The sequence below is a fragment of the Dioscorea cayenensis genome, chromosome 3 (genome assembly GCF_009730915.1).
Source record: "Dioscorea cayenensis subsp. rotundata cultivar TDr96_F1 chromosome 3, TDr96_F1_v2_PseudoChromosome.rev07_lg8_w22 25.fasta, whole genome shotgun sequence".
Taxonomy (NCBI): domain Eukaryota; kingdom Viridiplantae; phylum Streptophyta; class Magnoliopsida; order Dioscoreales; family Dioscoreaceae; genus Dioscorea; species Dioscorea cayenensis.
The window spans coordinates 8,699,330-8,719,121 of record NC_052473.1 but is presented as its reverse complement, the minus strand read 5'-3'; the positions used below and the strand labels follow the sequence as shown (position 1 = coordinate 8,719,121).

Sequence of the window (19,792 nt, the reverse complement as noted above, 5' to 3'; positions counted from 1 at the left end):
ATTAGAACACACATGCCATGTTAGATATATGCATGCGCTAAGAGATTAGGCATAGCTAGATTTCTCCATTAGGGATCAATTGCCCCTTAGGCTAAAGGTTTGGTTTGTCCCTTGTATAGGAATTCTTGTAGTTAAGGCAAACATAGGAGGTTGGGGTAGGAAGAGATTTCACCCTAAAGGTTCTAAGTGATTTAGAGTTTGTTGCCAAGAGATTGGGACCAATAGGCCTTTGAATTCGCTCTATCCAATTCCAAAACATGATTATCACACTCAATGTTTATCATAAGTAATAATCAAGATAACTGTCATATAACCACCCAACTCCTTCCAATTGTTTTTAATGATTCTCCAATTGTATTGTATAATAGATTGTAGAAGTAAACTAAAGAAAGACATAAAAATTTAAGCTGGTGATTAAGCGAAAAGGAAGTAATAGGAGCCTCTTATCATTCCTGAGGAAATACGACACTCATGCTCATCCACGCGGGTATTACTTGACGACCGTATACTTGCGATATTCATGGACTCACTTTGATATTATTTGCATATTTATTTACACACACCTTAGAGGTCCATTAGTGGTGGTGCCATGAGGGGGGAAAGAATTTTAATAACTCCAGATTCAGCAACAGCCACTTCGCCTACGACTTCTACACCTTCAGCCCTTGACCTCGACCCTATTGTTCCTGCCTATCTCAATCCTGTTTATACTATCAACGACTTCGCCTCCGCCATTTGCTTCATCTCCATTGGCACCAGTCTTAACAACGCCAATGTTAGCACTACAAGAATTAAGATTTTTAGTGACAATTTTTTTGTGTCACCAGGTTATTTTGCTACAAATATTAAGTTTTTTGTGTAAAAAAAAGTAACAGATGCCATTGTTTAACTTATTTATGATAGATTTTTTAAGTAATTATAGATAAAATTTAACATGATTTTATCAAGCAAAGTTATTATTTATAAATACTTCAAAATAACCTATTGGATACTAAAAATTTTTGTTCTATTAAGCTAAAATATTAACCTATTAAAACATTTATTAGTAACTATGTCTAAATACTAAATCATCATCATCTCATTGGTGTAGCCCCGTATCTACATAATGCATATATAGATAGATATATATATATATATATATATATATATATATATTCATCAATCATATACAAAATAAACAACTATTTTTAACACAAAAATACAAAAAGTAACAAAAATAATTAAAAAAAGTAATAATATAGGCCTAGATTTCCCCAATCTAGTTAATATACCATGTAAATTATGCTTGCACTACAAGAATTACGACATTATGATTTATGTTTTTTTGTAACTATCAATCATTTTGTTACAAATATAAAGTTTTTTGTGATAAAAAAATTAATTAACACTATTGTTTCAGTTAATTGTGATGATTTTTTGTCACTAAACTATTATAATTGTGATGATTTAGGATCTCTCACAAATACGTTGTCACTATTAATGGACCTATAGTGTCGTAAATAATATTTTCATTTGTTGTGAAGAAAGTGTTCTCCACTACTTGTTATTTTATTTTTTATGATCAAAATTTTTTGTCACAAAAAATTCAACTATTAATATCTAGTAAATATTGTCACAAAAAAACCCTAAAATATGCTTAACATATTTTAGGATCAAATTCGATATGTTTTGTGTTTATATATATAACATTTTTTAAAAGAAAAACTATTCAAATTTTATAAATATTTGTAAAAATATGAGATAAAAATCGATGTAAGAAAATATTCTCCAAATTCATTGTTTTGCAAGTTGTTATTGTTTACCCAACTCTCAAAATTGATATTTTAAGGGATAGAAAACAAACTTTTAATTTAAATTATACCTATTATTTATAGTATTAGAGAATATTTTCAAAATTAAAATTAAATAGAGATTTACCAAATTCTCACGAAACAAAATCTAGATAATATATATTTTAAAAAAAATTAAAATTTAAAAAGATATATATCCTCAATGAACTTAACATATAAACAGGAGAGAAGCCTCTAGAGATCGATGGCAACAGTTTTGCTTCATTCGGTTCGGAGAATTAAAGTAACTCAACTAGCTCTTGATGTAAAGGTACATGTTATTGATGGCCACAAGATTTGCTTGTTTTTCTTTTCTTAAATTCTTTTTGCTTAGTTTATGCAATTGATAAGAGATAATTTTTTATTTTTATTTTTTGCTTTATCTTTTTTAATCTTCAAAGTTAGGTTTATTGAATTATTTTTCAATGATGATTGTTTATTAGTGTTTTCTTTTTTCAATACTTTAAATCTTAGGTTCATGTTCATCATAGGAATATGTTATTTAGATATTGATTATGTGATTTTCTTCTTCTTTTTTTATGATTTTTATCTATTGAAAATCACAAAAGCCAAATACAACATGGAACTTGTCTCAATTGAAAAAAATAATGATATGAAGGTTGTATTAAATTAGAATTTTTTAATTTTTAAAATTATTTCATTAGATTATTTTTTCCCTAAAATGTGCAGAATAAACATCAAAGAAAGGGAATAACATTAAAGTCCCAACAAAGGAGTCAAATTCTACTAGAAGTTGAGACTGAAAAGCAAAAGAGAAGATTCATATGCATAAAGGAGTACTTCATCTCCAAATTTAGGATAATTTTATAATTTTTTTCTTTTTTCAAAAGGATAATTTTATAATTGTATTTTTGATATTAAAATTTTCAATTTATACATTCAAATTTTTAATTTTATATATTTTTGATGATATTTATTTATTTATTTTCATATAATATTAAATATTTTATTTTCTTGTGTGATGATATTGTTGCTATTAGAAATTTGTCTTAACAAAAGTACCTAAAATATAACTTTATACTTATCACAAATAATTTATTATATTAGTGAGGAAATTAGCATAACATAATTCTTATTTTAGTGACAATATTATTTTTTAAAATTAATAATTTTATTTGTGACAACATAAACACATAACAATATTTCAAAGTAACATTAGTGACAAAGTATTGGTTATCAATAAAAATATTACTATTGACAAAAACATTTTATCACTATTGTATTTTTTCTGTGTCAATAATATTGTCACAATAAAATAGATTATTGTGACAGCTTATTCGTCACAATTTAGTATTTTTCTTGTGTTAACAAAATTGACACAACAAAACAAATTATTATGAGCACTTTATTCATTACAATTAAAATTATTTTGTGTCAACAAAATTGACATAAATAAATAAGGTTATTGTATCTACATCCTTTTGTCACAAATATTAAATTTGTTAATGTCGTAAAATTGGTCACAAAAATATAGAGTAATTGTGACCATTTGTCTAAAATGGTCACTCTTGTATTAGTATTGGAGGTATTTGTGACATAAGGTGATGACTTCCAAAATTTGCTACTATTGCTAATTGTGACTATTGCTTCTAATGATAACTTTTGTTATCACTAAAAATATAATTTGTTGTAGTGTGGTGAGTACTCCAATCCTTCATTCCCACCATTGCTTTAAGGGGTTTGGTTTGCATGCACTTTTCCTTTTCTTTCTCATTTGTTTTGTTTGTTTGAATGCGTATATTTGGGCACTGTGTTCTGCTGTCGCTACTGTGTAGGCATGGGACTGTCTCAATGACACGCTCTATACCACTACTTTTCGAGACTCCTTCTCATGACCATTGTCGGTTATGGCATTTATACCCCTGCTACATCATATTTGTATTTTTTTTATTAATGTCTATATGCTGAAAATATACTCGGTTAAGTTATTTGACTCATATACAAAAAGGTCTCTCCCAATACAAATTATTTCAAGGACATAGTTTCATGGTTACCATAAAATCAAGAAGTGGTTTATTCCCGTTAGTTTAATTGCTTTCAGTTCAGTGACTTTTAAAATAAAGAACAATAATTTTTTTTAAATAATTACCAATCTATCTTCATATTATAAAATAAACAAACACAAAAACATATAAATCTATGACTAGAACAAACCATGTCTTGGTTCTGTTGGAATTGGGTCATTGGATTATTATTGCTCTCCTAATTCATAATTGAAATGTAAATAGAGAGTGGTATGGTTTTTTTATCCATATTAATAAAAAAAATAAAAAAAAACTTGCTTATGTATTTCTGACAAACCAGTTGATGTTTTTAATATAAATTAATTAAAATGTTAAAATTATTAAAAACACTTAAATATTTTTGAAGTTAGCTTTATACACACATATATATATATATACATAATAAGTATTGGCAGATTAGAAATTTAAAGGTACAAACAAAATTTTCTAATATTTAGCCCTTATATATAAATATATATATATATATATATTGTTGTATCAAGTTGGTCGAAAAAAAAGAGTATATAAGTAATTCTTTTTGGTTTCTTGGCCTATGCATATCTTATTTTGTATTAAGTTCGTCAAACAGAAGTACATATGTAATTTTTTGGTTTCTGGGGTTATACATATCTTATGTGTATAGTTTTAACATATATGATTTTATATTATCAAAGTTGTGTATGCCTAAAAAATAATTTTTAATAAATTATGTTTATATAATTTATAAAAATATTGTACATAATTACTATCTAGTCTGAGCAAGAATCAGCACCTGGGATAGGTGCACAGTTTCCCTCTAGGCGCCTATTTAAATTTAAATCACCTTTAAGTTCAAATTTAGCAAATTATTTTTTTCTGTGTAATATTAAACAAGAGTGGAGGTGAAAGGAATACATTTATTAGGAAATTTTAAAAATTATGATCTATAATGTTATAATTTTATTTATTTTTATATTTTTGAAATTTTTTAATTAATAATATAACATGGATGCCACTGTCAGTTGGTGTATGAGTGGAATGATTGGAGAAATGAAATAAATATTTTTCATTGATAAATATATGATGATAGATATGGTTTGTACAAAGCATAAAGGCTGACCAAAAACTTTTTATTTTTGAAAATTCAAATAATGTTACTATTAAAATTGAGAATTTTTCAAATTACTAGAAATGAAAGTGACGTACTTAGTTATGAAAATATTAGTTTAGGACTTTTCACCAATTTCTTCAATGTTTCAGTTGGTGCAATAAATGGGTTCATCATATAAAGTAAATATCTATTTTTCTGGTGCTTATTTGGTGGCAACTTTTACTTGCTCAGGCTGAAAGGTTCAAAATGGTCTCTTACTCATTTTGGTGACCTATAATTAATAATAGAAAGTATGTTCCATGAGCTCCAACCATTAATTCCTACAAAGGTTTTTTTAATAATATTGGGTTAAATTTTTTTGAGTAATTTATAATACCATATTACTTAATTTAAGAAAATATGAATTTAAATAAATAAGTCTAGATTTTTTTTGTTTTATTAGCTTAAGGTTTGAGTTAAATAAGACAAATAATGTATTGTTTTACGTTTAATATGGTATTAGAGATTATTATGGTTCATTTGTTTGCAATAGTTAAAATAAACAAACACATGTCAAGAGAGTAAGCTTTTATGTTGCATTAGAGATCAAGTAATATGTTTGGTTTGTATCTAATAAAATTGAGTATATAATTTGATTGTTTGTTTGTGTTTACTTTTTGTCAAGTATAAATTGTTTATAACTAATGCTATATGTAAAATAAAGTGTTTATTTAATTTAAAGAAGAAGTATACTAAAATATTTTATATTATTAAATACAGTCTATGATCCCACTATGGAAAGAAGTGGAGTACTTCAAAGAGTACCAAGAGAGATTAAAGGCCTATCTCGGAGAAAAGAAGGCTAAATGGACAGTGAATGAGGCGCTATACATCATAAGCATAGGGAAATGAGTTTGTTGAAAACTACTATTCTTACACTACAACAAGGTTCAAAGAGTTCATAGTTGATGAGTACAAGGACTTTCCCATCTCTTTAATTGGGAATTTCATACAAGAGTTATATAGTTTGAGGGCAAAATAAGATAGGATTCACAGGGTTGTGTCCAATTGCGAGTGTTCCATTGGAGAGGACAATGAATTTTTTCCATAGGGGTGAGTCATAAAGCAGCGCAAGATGGTTGCCAGAGATTTTAACTCCAAGTTTAAGGAATTGATTGGAAAGTTCTCTGCTTCATTGCCTGGGCTTAGATTGGTTTATTTTCCAGTTGACATGGTCCCCTTGCGTATATCCCGCAAGTGCACGGGTTTGTCGAAGTAATAATCCCGGATGAGCGGGTATCGAATCCATAGGGAATAGGGAATAAAAACACTTAATCCGATTCTTAGCTATGTGAAAGATCAGTAGTGATAAGTGTGAAAATGATTCAATTCTCAAAAGTAAAAACAACAAGTAAGAGAGCACGAGAAAAGGAGGAGGTAAGGCAATCGATAAAGATGGGGTACTCGGATAATGCTCCGCCTAAGATAATTGTTTCAAGTGCAAGAACCCTCTATTATGCTTCCTAATCGATGCAATGGTGAGTCGTGGAAATCCTTAATTACATAGTCCCAAATCTAAGGTCAACTATGCCTAACTCTATACATGTCCCGGAGGAGAGATTAGATAACATCTCAACCTCGCACTCGAATAGAGTTGCAAAGAGCTCTTGGGATTCCAAGTGATAAATCTCTTCCTAATTATAGACCTAACCCTTTGGTTCAGGTGAAAGGTCCCTAATCACAATTAAGCCCTAGATACTAAGATCACCTCAATGCTTCACTCTGTTGCACGCGCAACTAAGCCCCAGAGGAGGGTCATCCCTTAGACCATTCACTCTATTATGGCCGCAAAGAACTCGAGGAACGGAGGTAGAATCTATCACGTCAGAGGGGAAAGGGGATGCTCCTGTACCTTTCGCTCACCCTCTCAACCCTCTCCAACCTAGCTTTGTCTAATGCTCGTGGTGTCACTCACTCACAAGGTTACCAACAAGAACTCTCAACCCAAGTGTCACTCTAGGGGAAATGTTCATGCAATCAAGCATTCAAGGTTGGAACTCACAATAAACATCAATTAATTGAAGGCATAATAAAGAGATTCAATGAAACAAATACATCCTAGGGTTCACAAATACCCAAGTGCCCACTAGGGGTTTAGCTCTCCATGGAGCTAAGTACAATAAAAAAAATAGAATGTAAAAGCAATGAATCCATAAAGAAACCCCCTCGATGGTCGTGTCGATGGTCTTGTGGAAAGTCCTCTACTAGTCGTCCAAGGATTCCCTCGTCCGGTATAGGATATGCCTCTACGGAAGCTCCCCTACCAACCCTCTTCCTCAGGAATGACGATGTCGGAGCCGTAGAACCTCTACAAAACCTTAGCCAATATCCCTCAAAACCCTAGCCGAAGCCTTCTCTCAAGTTGGGGAAAAGATGGATAAAAGAATGCTGAAATCGGGGCTGAATCGGCATTAAATAGGGCTGGAGTCGGGCGACTACACGAGCCTGTGGATTTTTCACAAGCATGTGGAATTTCCACACGGGAGTGTTTAATTTCCACATGCCCGTGTGGATTCTCTGAATTCTTGTTTTCTCGGCCAGCTGTGAACAGTGCTACTACAGTGCTGCTACAGACGCCTGAATAGCTTCCCGAATCCATACTTTCATCAGGGTAACGCAAACGGGCACACGTTCACTTCGTAGATCACTTGCTTCTTCAATGATAGACAAGTTGTTGGAGCTCTTGTTCTATGTGCATAAGTCGGAATGCTCGAGTGTGACTGCCCTTGTGCCCCTCCAAATGGATGTGCCAACTAGAATACGAGGAGGTTGGCACACACTCTAGCATCTCACACCCGACCTAAGTCTTCGCGTTTGAACCTTAGCAAGATTTCCTCCAAAATCGGTGCATTACGATCCACATTGGCTTCTTTCCTTCATACTCGGCCTCACAACCCTACCTGCACGAAAGTAACATAAAAACACACATATTAATGTAAAAACCCGAGAAAAGTAATGCTCAACATAAGGAATGAACGATTCGCATTCATATCGCACAAGCACTTATCAACAGTCTATGCTTTATTTCTTCAGTTAGTTTAGAATCCTTCCCTTTATGTTAAGTGTTCTTTTTTTCTTTCTTGTTATTTACCTACTTTTGATATTGCTATTCACTATAGCTTGTTAAGTTGTCTTTATGGATCCTGTTATTTTATAATTTCTCTTATAATAGATTTACTTAAATGTGCCATGTGCAGGATAAAACAAATTTCTATATTTTATTAGATTTTTTTCACAACATATATAAGCCACTCGAAATGCACACACTTTTTATTATTATATCTTAACCATATATTTGAAATTAGTCAAACTATCGCTAAACTACTGTAAAATTTATAAACAATGTGATGGCTTTCAAATTTATAAGAACACATAATTGCAATGTATATATATATATTAAAAAGTTATTTGATTTTTTTTATTAATGTTTGTTTTCACAATTTGTCAGGATATGAGCATGTTGAACATGGGTGTTGTGCCACAGGGTTCTTTAAGCTTGGGTACCTATGTGATAAATGGAATCCATTTACATACATAGATGCTAATAAGTTTGCATTTTGGGATGTTGTTCATCCAACAGAGAAAACAAGCCATGATAAGTGTTTGTGCGATAAGAATATGAAGTGTTCTTTCCTTGTGTTGAGCATTACTTTTCTCGGGTTTTAACGCTAATATGGGTGTATTTATGTTACTTTCATGCCGGTAGGGTTGTGAGGCCGATTATGAGAGAAAGAAGCCAATGTGTGTCATAATGCACTAATTTGGAGGAAATCTTGCTAAGGTTCAAACGCGAAGACATAGGTCGGGTTCCAGATGGAGGAATGTGTGCCAACCTCCTCGTACTCGAGTTAGCACAACTATTTGGAGGGGCACAAGGGCAGTCACATTCAAGCATTCCGACTTGTGAATATAGAACAAGATCTCCACAAACATGTCTGTTATTAAAGAAGCAAGGTGATCCACGACATAAATGTGTGCCCGTTTGCATTACCTCGATGAAAGTATGGATTCGGGAGTATTTCAGGCCGCTACTGTAGCTAGGTATTGTAGAAAACATGACAGCAAAAATACTGCAGCATCACTGTTTACAGCTAGCTGAGAAAACGGAAAAATAGAGAATCCACACGGGCGTGTGGAAATTCCACATGCCCGTGTGAAATATCCACAGGGGTGCACACATGGGCGTGTGGATTCCCGATTCCACCCCTTTAAAAGCCGATTTCAGCCCCGATTTCAACATTCTTTTCTCCATCTTTTCCCCAACTTGAGAGAGGGCGGCGGCTAGGGTTTTGAGAGGTATTGGCTAGGGCTTTGGAGAGTTCTATGGCTCTGACATCGCGCGCCATTTTGAAGAAGGTTAGAGGGAGAGCTTTCGTCGGCACCGATCCGGCGAGGTGTATCATAAGCCGGACAAAGGGACCCTTGTGACGAGTAGAGGACTCTCCACAAGACCATCACCATGACTAACGAGGGGGTTTTCTATGGATGCTTTGTTTTTAAATTCGATTTCATTGATTATATCTAGCTTCATGGAGAACTAAACCACTAGTGGGTACTTGGGTATTTGTGAACCCTAGGATGTATTCGTTTCATTGAATCTCTGTATTATGCTTTCAATTAATTGATGTTTATTGTGAGTTCCAATCTTGGAGACTTGATTATATGAATACTCCCCTAGAGTGACACTAGGGTTGAAAGTTCTTGTTGGTAACTCTTGTGAGTGAGTGACACACCATGAGAGTCAGACCAAGCTAGATTGGAGAGGATTGAGAGGGTGAGTCGAGAGGTAGCAGAGCGTCCACTTTCCCCTCTAGTGTGATCTATCCTACCTCCACATTCCAAGAGTTCTTTGCGGCCATAGTAGAGTGAATTGGCTAAGGGATGACCTTCCGCTGGGGCTTAGTTGCGAGTGCAACGGAGTGAAGCGCTAAAGTGATTTTAGCACCTAGGGCTTAATTGTGGCTAGGGATCTTCCACATGGACCAAAGGGTTAGGTCTATACATAGAAATAGGATTTATCACTTTGAATCCCTAGAGCTCATTGCAATTCTATGCGAGTGAGAGGATGAGAGGTTATTCAATCTCTCCTCCGGGACATGTATAGAGTTAGGCATGGTTGGCCTTAGATTTGAGATCATGTAATTAAGAATTTCCACGACTCATTGTTGCATCAATTAGGAAGTATAATAGAGGATTCTTGCACTTGAAACGATTGTCCTAGGCGGATCAATATCCTGGTACCCCATTGATAAACGTCTAAAAGTACATATTTTGCATGTATTTGTTTGGTATTATTCGTTACATTTATTTGTTGAAACAATGCCATTTTGGTCTAAATTGTGTTATTTTTTTCCATTTCAGACCTAATAGAAGCCTGGGCAACTCGGGCGACGTGATTTGGGATGAATTCGGTATCAAAAACGAGCATTTCCGGCCGGAATAACTGTAGTACAGTACTGTATCAGTGTACTATAGCAGTTTCACTGTAGCAATTACTATAGCTAATCGCTGGCTTCTCGGCAGAAAACTAGATATCCCGAGGGGTCGGCATGCGGCCGGTATATTGACCCGTTTACCGATCGGGATCTGGGCATATAAAAACTTTGTTAGGGCATCATTTGGGGGACTTTTGGCCACCATTCACCACCATCATTTTCTAGAGCTTCAAGGTTGTGGGAGAAGGCAGATCTGAGGGGCAAATCGAAGGGGAAGAAGGTTACACTCCAGGAAAACAATCTAGGAGCTCGCAGACGTGGATCCAACGAGTTCTCATCACCACCTTCTAGTCTTCATCTTAGGGGAGTTTGTTATGAGCTTTTCTTTGTATCTCTTGTCTCCTACACTTGCTCCTTTGTTGATGATGAACTAGACTCCCAAGGTTACCGGGCATCCGGTAAACCTTATGATGAACTTGCTTGTATGGATGCTTGATTTACATGTATGGTATTTGTGTGGTTTGTGATCCTTGCTTAGTGCTCTTTGATGTGTTGTTTTGCATGAGAACTCTGTGATCCAACTTTTAGGTTGTATTTGGTGCGAGACCATCGCCCTTGTACTCGACACACCTTGCTTGGAATGGATACATGTATGATTACACCATGACCATTGGGTATTTCATACCCCTCCAACTATTAGGGCTGTACCTAGGTTGAGTTTCGGCCTTAATTTGATATATCCCTACTTGTAATGCGATCGTAGTAGGATTTGGTCGGAAGAGATTCCGAGCCAATACTCTTATTGGATTAGGGATTACCGCCGTGACCATCAGGGTGATCTATTTTTGGATGTCTCTTGGTCCAACCACCGCTGCCTTTGTAATTCTAACATCCATATAGCTTTAATAGTCCCGAGGAGATCATCGCCCGGGGACCTCGCACTTTCATTGTTACTTCCTTAGTATGTTTATGTGGTGAGCCTTAGTCCATGTGTTTATAGTTTTCTTCTTGTTATTTTCTTTATCTTGTTTTAGTCCTATATTTGGTAGACTATATAGTGTCGTCTAGGGGGAATAATAGCAGCTCTTGGACCATAGGGAATACGACCCCTGTGTCACGCACAAGGTATTACTTGACGACCCGTACACTTGCGGACTCATCAAGTTTTTGCGCCGTTGCCGAGGACCACCAAGAATGCTAGGAAAACCTTTAGATCACTGCTCTAGTTATTTATCTTTGTCGTTTTAAATATTTGTCTTTGTATGTGTATTTTACCATTTTGTGCATATTTACTTATTTTGTTTCTTTCGTGTTTTCTTTGATAGCTTATTTTTGCTAGTTTTGTTTATTTACACAGGGCCATGGACTCTGAAGAAAAAATGCTTCGCGCTAAAATGTATACACTTGAGAAGAAGATGGAAGAATTAGATGCCATGAGAGCACACTAATATGATCCGGCCCTGGATTTTCAAGAAAGATTATTGGCCGCTAAAACGTATGCACTTGAGAAAGAAATGGAAGAACTTGATGCCAAGAGAGGACGCCTTAGCAATCCATATCCTGATGTTTACAATCCATATTGGGGAGGGCACCCACACTCTTCGGCACCTCATCATACCCAACAATAGGAGAACCCTCTTGATGGATTGCTACAATTACCCTCCTTTCAAGAACCCTGGTACTACCAACCTTCTGTAGACTATAGTAAGCAACTCAATCAACGGGGTCTCAGTGCACAAGATGTGTTTGCAAGATTCATGATGAATGCGGATGCGGAGCTTGAAGCCATGAATACCGCAATTTTTAATACCCAACAATCTCTTCAAAGTATGGAAAACAAGATGGGAGAGTCATCCAATATATCGACCAAGCTGGCACGAACTATTGAAGACATATATGAGAATGACATTAGAAAGGAAGAGAATAAGGGTGAAATTGTGGTGGAAGTTGGTATTGAGGTGTTGGAGGTTGAAGAAGCAATTGATGTACCACCAATACCTTTTGAGCAAATAATTGATGTTCCACCTCAAGTTGAAACTAAAGAAGATAAGGCGAAGGATGAGATCATAGACGTCGAGACATTTGAGGAAGTTGAAGAAATTCCGTCGACCACATTTGAAGACATTACTTTCCTCAACTTCGACCATTCCATCAACCAATCAATAATTTTGAAGTGCAAAGAAGAAATTCCGGGAATTGTATTTGAAGATGTGGGTAAGAAGCCAAGGTCATCCTTGAACCCACCTATGCCGGGCTTGGACAATTCCCAACCAAAAGATTTTTCCTTGGCGGCCCAAGCAAATGTTATGGGCAATTGAAGTTCATCACACCATGGTTGAGAAAAATATTGTGGATAGGATGTTGAAGCCACCAATTGATCCACCTATGCATGGCTTAACAAGCTCTCGACCAAATTTTTTTCCTTGGAGACCCAAACAACACTTATGGGTAGTTCAAGGCATTTTGACATGGGTTGAGGAAGCAAATGCGGGTAGGATATTGAAACCTTCCAAGGACCCGCCAATGCCAAGTTTAAACAACTCCCGGCCCAAGCTTTTTCCATGGAGGCCAAAAGGTGACTCATGCTTGACCTCCAAATTTGCATCATCCTGGAGGGTAAGTTTCGTATTTCTTGGTGGTTCTTATGCAACTCTTAGCCGGGATGAACACACCATTTTCAAGCCTCCCTAGGTAAGAAAGAGGTACGTCGAGCTAATGACGTTTAAACAAGCGCTTCTTGGGAGGCAACCCAAGTTCTTTTCATTTCTCGTATTCTTTTTCTCATTTGTGTTGTTTTGCTTAACTTGTACTCTTTGTGTGGTTTGGTTGTAATTGCATTTTCATCATTTTTCTTAGTTTTTTAGCCTTTTTGTTTTCTTGTTTGTCATGTGGTCTTTGAGCAATTCTTATTCTTGATGCATGCTTGTTGATGTTTTGAGTGTTTTATCGATGTTTCTAGCTTTATTTTTCAAGGTTTTAATCATAAACAAAGTGTGCAATGTGTGGAGAACAAAAGTTGTGTGTCAAGAAATCCCGAGGACCATCCTTGGGCCGCAAGGATGCCCCTCAAGACCACCCGAGTGAGGGCTATTAAAGTGAGGATTTGGGGCACTTTACTATTCATCCTTCTTCCCCATTCTTCTAACCTTTTCTCCCTCATTTCTCCACCGTTTTTCATCATTTTTTTTTGCTCTAGTTTGCTCTCCTCCTCCTCTTTTCCATTTTAGTGACAAAAATTTGGAGTTTGAGCAAGCTTTTGGCCGGATCCAACCATTAAATTCACTCATCTTACTCTAGGGCAAGGGTTTGTCCTCTTACTCAAAACCTTGAGTTCTTCTTGTTTTTGAGGGTGGAATTTCTTGGATTTTTGTTGGTTTGTGAATGCTTAATGATTATCAAAGTGTTTTTCTTGATTTGTAAAATTTTTGGCTACTCTTACAAGCAAAGATCCTGAAAAGTTTTTTCCGAAATTACTGTAGCACTGGGCATTTTCTTGATTTTCTTCATTCTTTTGATGCCCACTTTGCTTCTAACTTGGTTGGATGATCTCCACTGTGTTTTTGCTGGATGTCCATCAGGACATTAGCTTTCAAGAGAGCTAGGGGGGATGGTTCTCTTTCTCCCTTCCTTACCCGATGACAAATGACAAGTTTTGGGCCTCCATTGCTACCGACTCAAGGACAAGTAGCTCAGATCACATGGACATGTCTCTGTTTTCTGTTTTCTTTTATTTCTATGTTTTAATTGTTTTTGTGTTGTAGTTGTTTATTGTGTTGGTGTTTATAGGTGTGTCAATAGATGCCTCGAGGTGATGTTCTTTTCTGCCTTGCAGGGTGGAATTAGGAAATCAAGCACACTTTCTTCCTCCATCATCTACCATGATCTTTGGTGGTCACCTCGATCTCATGAACTTCACTACTCATGCTTTAAGACTCGGGGAGGTTCACGAAACCCTCTTACTATGTTTTTATTGTCTATCTTGTTGCATTCTATTGATTAGGCACATTGAGGGCAATGTGCATCTTTAAGTGGGGGGTGGAGTTCCGTGAACTTTGAAAATGTTTGCATTTGTATGGTTGATTACCTATGATAGCTATGATTTTATTGTTAAGGACTTCCTAGCTTGGTAGAATGATAGTTGTGAGTTGTACTTTATTTGTGCCTGAATGTAGTTCTGTATCATCTCTAGTGCACCTATATACATGTTCACCATTACTTCTACCTTGTACACTCCAACCAACCCATCATTATGATTTTGGCATTAATTTGTTAAATTATATTTTCAATGCACTTTTAAGAGCTTTTGTATTCCTTTACTGTTTTCTCTAGCTTAGAGTGTACTATTGTAGCAAGTCTATACAAGGCACATGAGATATAATTTGTACATGTGAAAAACAAAATTGAGTCTATGACAGTATTCCTCTGCTAGTATAGCATGAATGCGTCTATGTAGACTATATTCGAATACGTTGTGTGGCTCTTTTGCCTAATCAGCATGTGCATCCTTCAGAAAGATTGTAAAAAAATTTTTTTGTGTAGTCTATGTTAGTCGGACTCAGAAAAAAAAAGTGTGTATGTTTGTATATATGTGTGTAAAGAAATATAGTATCTCTCTTGTTCCCTTAAGGTTTGCTGCATAGTTACTTGAAAGTTAGAGTTTTATCTAGGAACTAGAGGACTCTTAATTGAGTACTGAGTATGTCTTTATCGTTTTAATGAAATTTTCATTTTGTTTGGGTGAATGGGCATCCTAGGGTAATCCAGGGTGTGGAGGTCAAGGTGGGGGTTAGCACACACTCACAGGGGCATTCTAGATGAGGCAGAGCTAATATCACTTCACTATTCATTGACCAGCTCACTCCTTGATTTCTGTCCATTTGTGCTTGTGAGGTCCTTTACTTTTGAGCTTGAGGTTGCACTTTTTTAGCCATTTATCTTATTTCCCTTAGTTCTTCATGTTTGTTTGCTTGGGGACAAGCAAAAACTTAGGTGTGTGGATGTTTGATAAACGTCTACAAAGTACGTATTTCGAATGTATTTGTTTGGTATTATTCGTTATATTTTTTTGTTGAACCGATGTCCTTTTGGTCTAAATTGTGTTATTTTTGCATTTCAGGCCTAATAGAAGCCTGGGAAACTCGGTATACTGTAGCAAAATGATGTTTCCGGGCGGAATACTGTAGCATTTTCACTGTAGCAGTTACTATAGCTCATCGCTGGCTTCGTGCAGAAAACTAGATATCCCGAGGGGTCGGCATGTGGCCGGTATATTGACCCGTTTACCCATCGGGATCTGGGCATATAAAAACTTTGTTAGGGCATCATTTGGGGGACTTTTGGCCACCATTCTCCACCATCATTTTCTAGAGCTTCAAGGCTGTGGGAGAAGGCAGATCTGAGGGGCAAATCGAAGGGGGAAGAAGGTTACAGTCCAGGAAAACAATCTAGGAGCTCGCCGGCGTGGATCCAACGAGTTCTCATCACCACCTTCTAGTCTTCATCTTAGGGGAGTTTGTTATGAGCTTTTTTTTGTATCTCTTGTCTCCTACACTTGCTCCTTTGTTGATGATGAACTAGACTTCCAAGGTTACCGGGCATCCGGTAAACCTTATGATGAACTTGCTTGTATGGATGCTTGATTTACATGTATGGTATTTGTGTGGTTTGTGATCCTTGCTTGGTGCTCTTTGATGTGTTGTTTTGCATGAGAACTCTGTGATCCAACTTCTAGGTTGTATTTGGTGCGAGACCATCGCCCTTGTACTCGACACACCTTGCTTGGAAGGGATACATGTATGAATACACCATGACCATTGGGTATTTCATACCCCTCTAACTATTAGGGCTGTACCTAGGTTGAGTTTCGGCCTTAATTTGAGATATCCCTACTTGTAATGCGATCGTAGGAGGATTTGGTCGGAAGAGATTCCGAGCCAATACTCTTATTGGATTAGGGATTACCGCCGTGACCATCGGGGTGATCTATTTTTGGATGTCTCTCGGTCCAACCACCGCTGCCTTTGTAATTCTAACATCCATATAGCTTTAGTAGTCCCGAGGAGATCATCGCCCGGGGACCTCGCACTTTCATTGTTACTTGCTTCCTTAGTATGTTTATGTGGTGAGCCTTAGTCCATGTGTTTATAGTTTTCTTCTTGTTATTTTTCTTATCTTGTTTTAGTCCTATATTTGGTAGACTAGACAGTGCCATCTAGGGGGAATAATAGCAGCTCTTGGACCCTAGGGAATATGACCCCTGTGTCATGCACAAGGTATTACTTGATGACCCGTGCACTTCCGGACTCATTACCTATCTTTATCGATTACCTTACCTTCTCCTTTACTTGTGCTCTCTATCTTGTTTCTTTTATTTTTGTTATTTCATATTTTGTCACACTTATCACTATTCATCTTCCACATTTAGTTAAGAAACAACATAAGTGTCTTTATTCCCTATTCTCTATGGATACGATACCCACTCATCTGGGATTATTACTTCGACACCCGTGCACTTGCGGTTTATACGCATCTACGGACGTGTCAAGTTTTTGGCGCCGTTGTCGGGGAGTAGGCGTTTAGAGATACTTTGCACTCTGTTTTCTTAGCTATTCATTCATTCTATTTCATATCTTCTTTTCTATCATCGTCCTAATTTTGTTTTCTTTCTTTTGGTGTAGCTCCAGGTTATGACCCGAGGGAACCCTTCGATATTGATTGAAGGAGATCCTGAGCTTGAACGTACACTTAGAAGAAAAGGGAAAGAACTGTGTAAGAATAGTATAATCTAGTTGATTTGGAAGTAGAAGAATCTGAAAACATGGCAGAACAAAATGAGCAGTAGCGGACATTATCCGATTATGCCAGACCTTCAGTATTGGGGACACAATTGAGCATTGTGCGTCCCCCGATTACCGCTCAGAACTTCGAGCTGAAGCCGGCATTCATCCACATGTTTCAGCAATCCGCACAGTTTAATAGTTTGGCTGATGAGGATCTGAACAGTCATATAGAGAACTTTCTCGAGGTGTGCGACATGCTTAAGATAAACGGGGTAACAGATGATGCCATCAAGTTGAGAGCCTTCCCATTTTCCTTGAAAGGGAGAGCAAAGCAGTGGCTACACTCAATACCTAGAGCGTCAATTACCACATGGGAGGAGATTGAAGAAGCTTTTTTTGCCCGTTATTTCCCTCCTGGAAAATCTGCAAAGTTTAGGAATGAGATCTCATCCTTTGTACAATTGGAATTAGAGTCTCTATTTGAGACGTGGGAAAGGTTCAAGGAGCTCCTGAGAAAGTGCCCGCAACATGGATTCTCATAGTGGAAGATTGTTCAGACCTTTTATAACGGTTTAAATCCGAGTACAAGGCAACTCTTGGATGCGGCAGCAGGAGGTACCTTAGGTAGCAAGACCCCTGGTGAGGTCCGTCACTAATTAAAGAAATGGGGTTAAACAGCTACCAATGGAATGCTAGGTAGAAGAAAAAGGTGGCCGGCCTCCATGAGATAGATGCAGGAACCTCATTAGCGACTCAAGTGGAATCATTAAGTAAGAAGTTAGATCTCCTAACTTCGAATAGAATGGCGCTCGTTACTACTTGCACCGGGTGTAGTGGAGGACATGCTCCCTCTGATTGCCCAATCTCTATTGGTGATGCATCTTCGGTTGAGAATGTCGATTTTGTAGGTAATGCTATGAGAATCAATTAAACCCATACAGTAACACCTACAATCCAGGTTGGAAGCGTCATCACAATTTCTCGTGGAGCAACCAAGGTCCACAAAAGGCCATGGGGCCACCGGGTTTCCAACAACAACAACAAGCCCCAAACATGGAAAATATGCCTTAACTAGGTTTGTGCAATCATCTGATGCAAGGTTCCAATCAGTTGTGGCTGCACTTCGCAACCACACCACCTCTATGCATAATCTTGAAAATCAAGTAGGGTAGATTGCGAAGTCCTTATCAGAAAGGCCACAAGGAAGCTTGCCGAGTAACACCGAGACCAACCCTAGAGAGCATGTGAAGGCGATCACTTTGAGAAGTGGTCATGAGGTTGAGGGTAAGCTTCCGAGTGAGAAGCCCAATGAACACGCACCCGAGGTTATATAGGTTGAGAAGGGAGCAAGTAAAGAGAAGGAGGCGGCACCCCCACTTTTCAAGCCAAGAATCCCTTATCCCTCCAGATTGAAGAATGACCAAGGGGATGAACAGTACAAGAAGTTCCTAAGTTTGTTCAAACAACTCCATATCAATATTCCTTTTGTTGAGGCATTGGCTAAAATTCCTAAGTATGCAAAATTCTTGAAAGATTTGTTGACCAACAAGAGAAAGTTGGAGGACAGTGCTTCAGTAATCTTAGATGCTTCTTGCTCGGAGGTATTGCAAAAGAATATGCCGAACAAGAAAAAAGACCCGGGAAGTTTCATCATTCCATGTAACATTGGCAATTTGGGTGAAGAAATGACATTGGTGGACTTAGGGGCCAGTATTAACATCATGCCATACACCTTCTTTCAGAAGCTAGGCTTGCAAGAGCCTAGGCCCACTTGGATGACTTTGCAATTAGCAGATCAAACAGTGAGACATCCAAGGGTTATCATTGAAGACGTGCTTGTCAAGGTGGACAAGTACATATTTCCTGTAGACTTTGTGGTACTAGACGTCGATGAGGATGCGGATGTACCCTTGATACTTTGGAGGCCGTTCTTGCGGACTTCCAAAGCATTGATTGACATGGACAGCGGAGAATTAACATTACGAGTTGGAGATGACAAGCTCACATACCGCCTTGCTGAAGCCATGCGGCATTCTCTTGATTTCGATGATACTTTATATTTTCTAGACACTACTGATCAGATTGTTGACGAATATATACAAGAAATGTTCAATCCGGACCCGTACGAGGGTTTGTTTGACCAAGAGGTGGACAATGAAGGAATCATGATGCTGGGTTCGATGGAAAAAGTACCATCTACCCCGGGGATCACGAAGAAGGTGCTCCAGAAGATGAAGAAGGCTAGGAGACACCACCGTAAATGCTCCAAGGCTGTTGGAGACGTGCGTGAACTGGACAAATTGGATGAATCATTGCTAGGTGGTCCCAAGCCTGATAATTCCCCCTCTACCTTCAAGAGACTTTGCTCATCATGTTTCCAAGCCATGGGTGAGAGGACAACCATCATCTGTGAGCCCCCGTGAGGTAAGACAAGGTACGTCAAGCTAAGTGACGTTAAACAAGAGTTTCTTGGGAGGCAACCCAAGTGTTTACTATTTTCTTAATTTGGTAGTTTAGTGTTTGCTTGAATAAATTGTTAAGTGTTGGTGTCTTGATTTGTAGATGCTTTTGTTGTGATTTTCTTGTGGACTTGTAA

The 19,792-nt window shown here is 37.1% G+C and overlaps 1 non-coding gene and 1 pseudogene across 1 annotated transcript; one reads left to right on the top strand and one right to left on the bottom strand.

Annotated features, from left to right (window-relative positions):
• Positions 1–589: 589 nt before the first annotated feature.
• On the top strand, positions 590–6,046 carry LOC120249987 (annotated as a pseudogene).
• Positions 6,047–17,624: 11,578 nt separating this feature from the next.
• Positions 17,625–17,731, bottom strand: LOC120257811. Its single transcript, XR_005535895.1, has one exon. It is a non-coding gene; the product is annotated as a small nucleolar RNA R71 (small nucleolar RNA).
• Between the last annotated feature and the right edge of the window lie 2,061 nt (positions 17,732–19,792).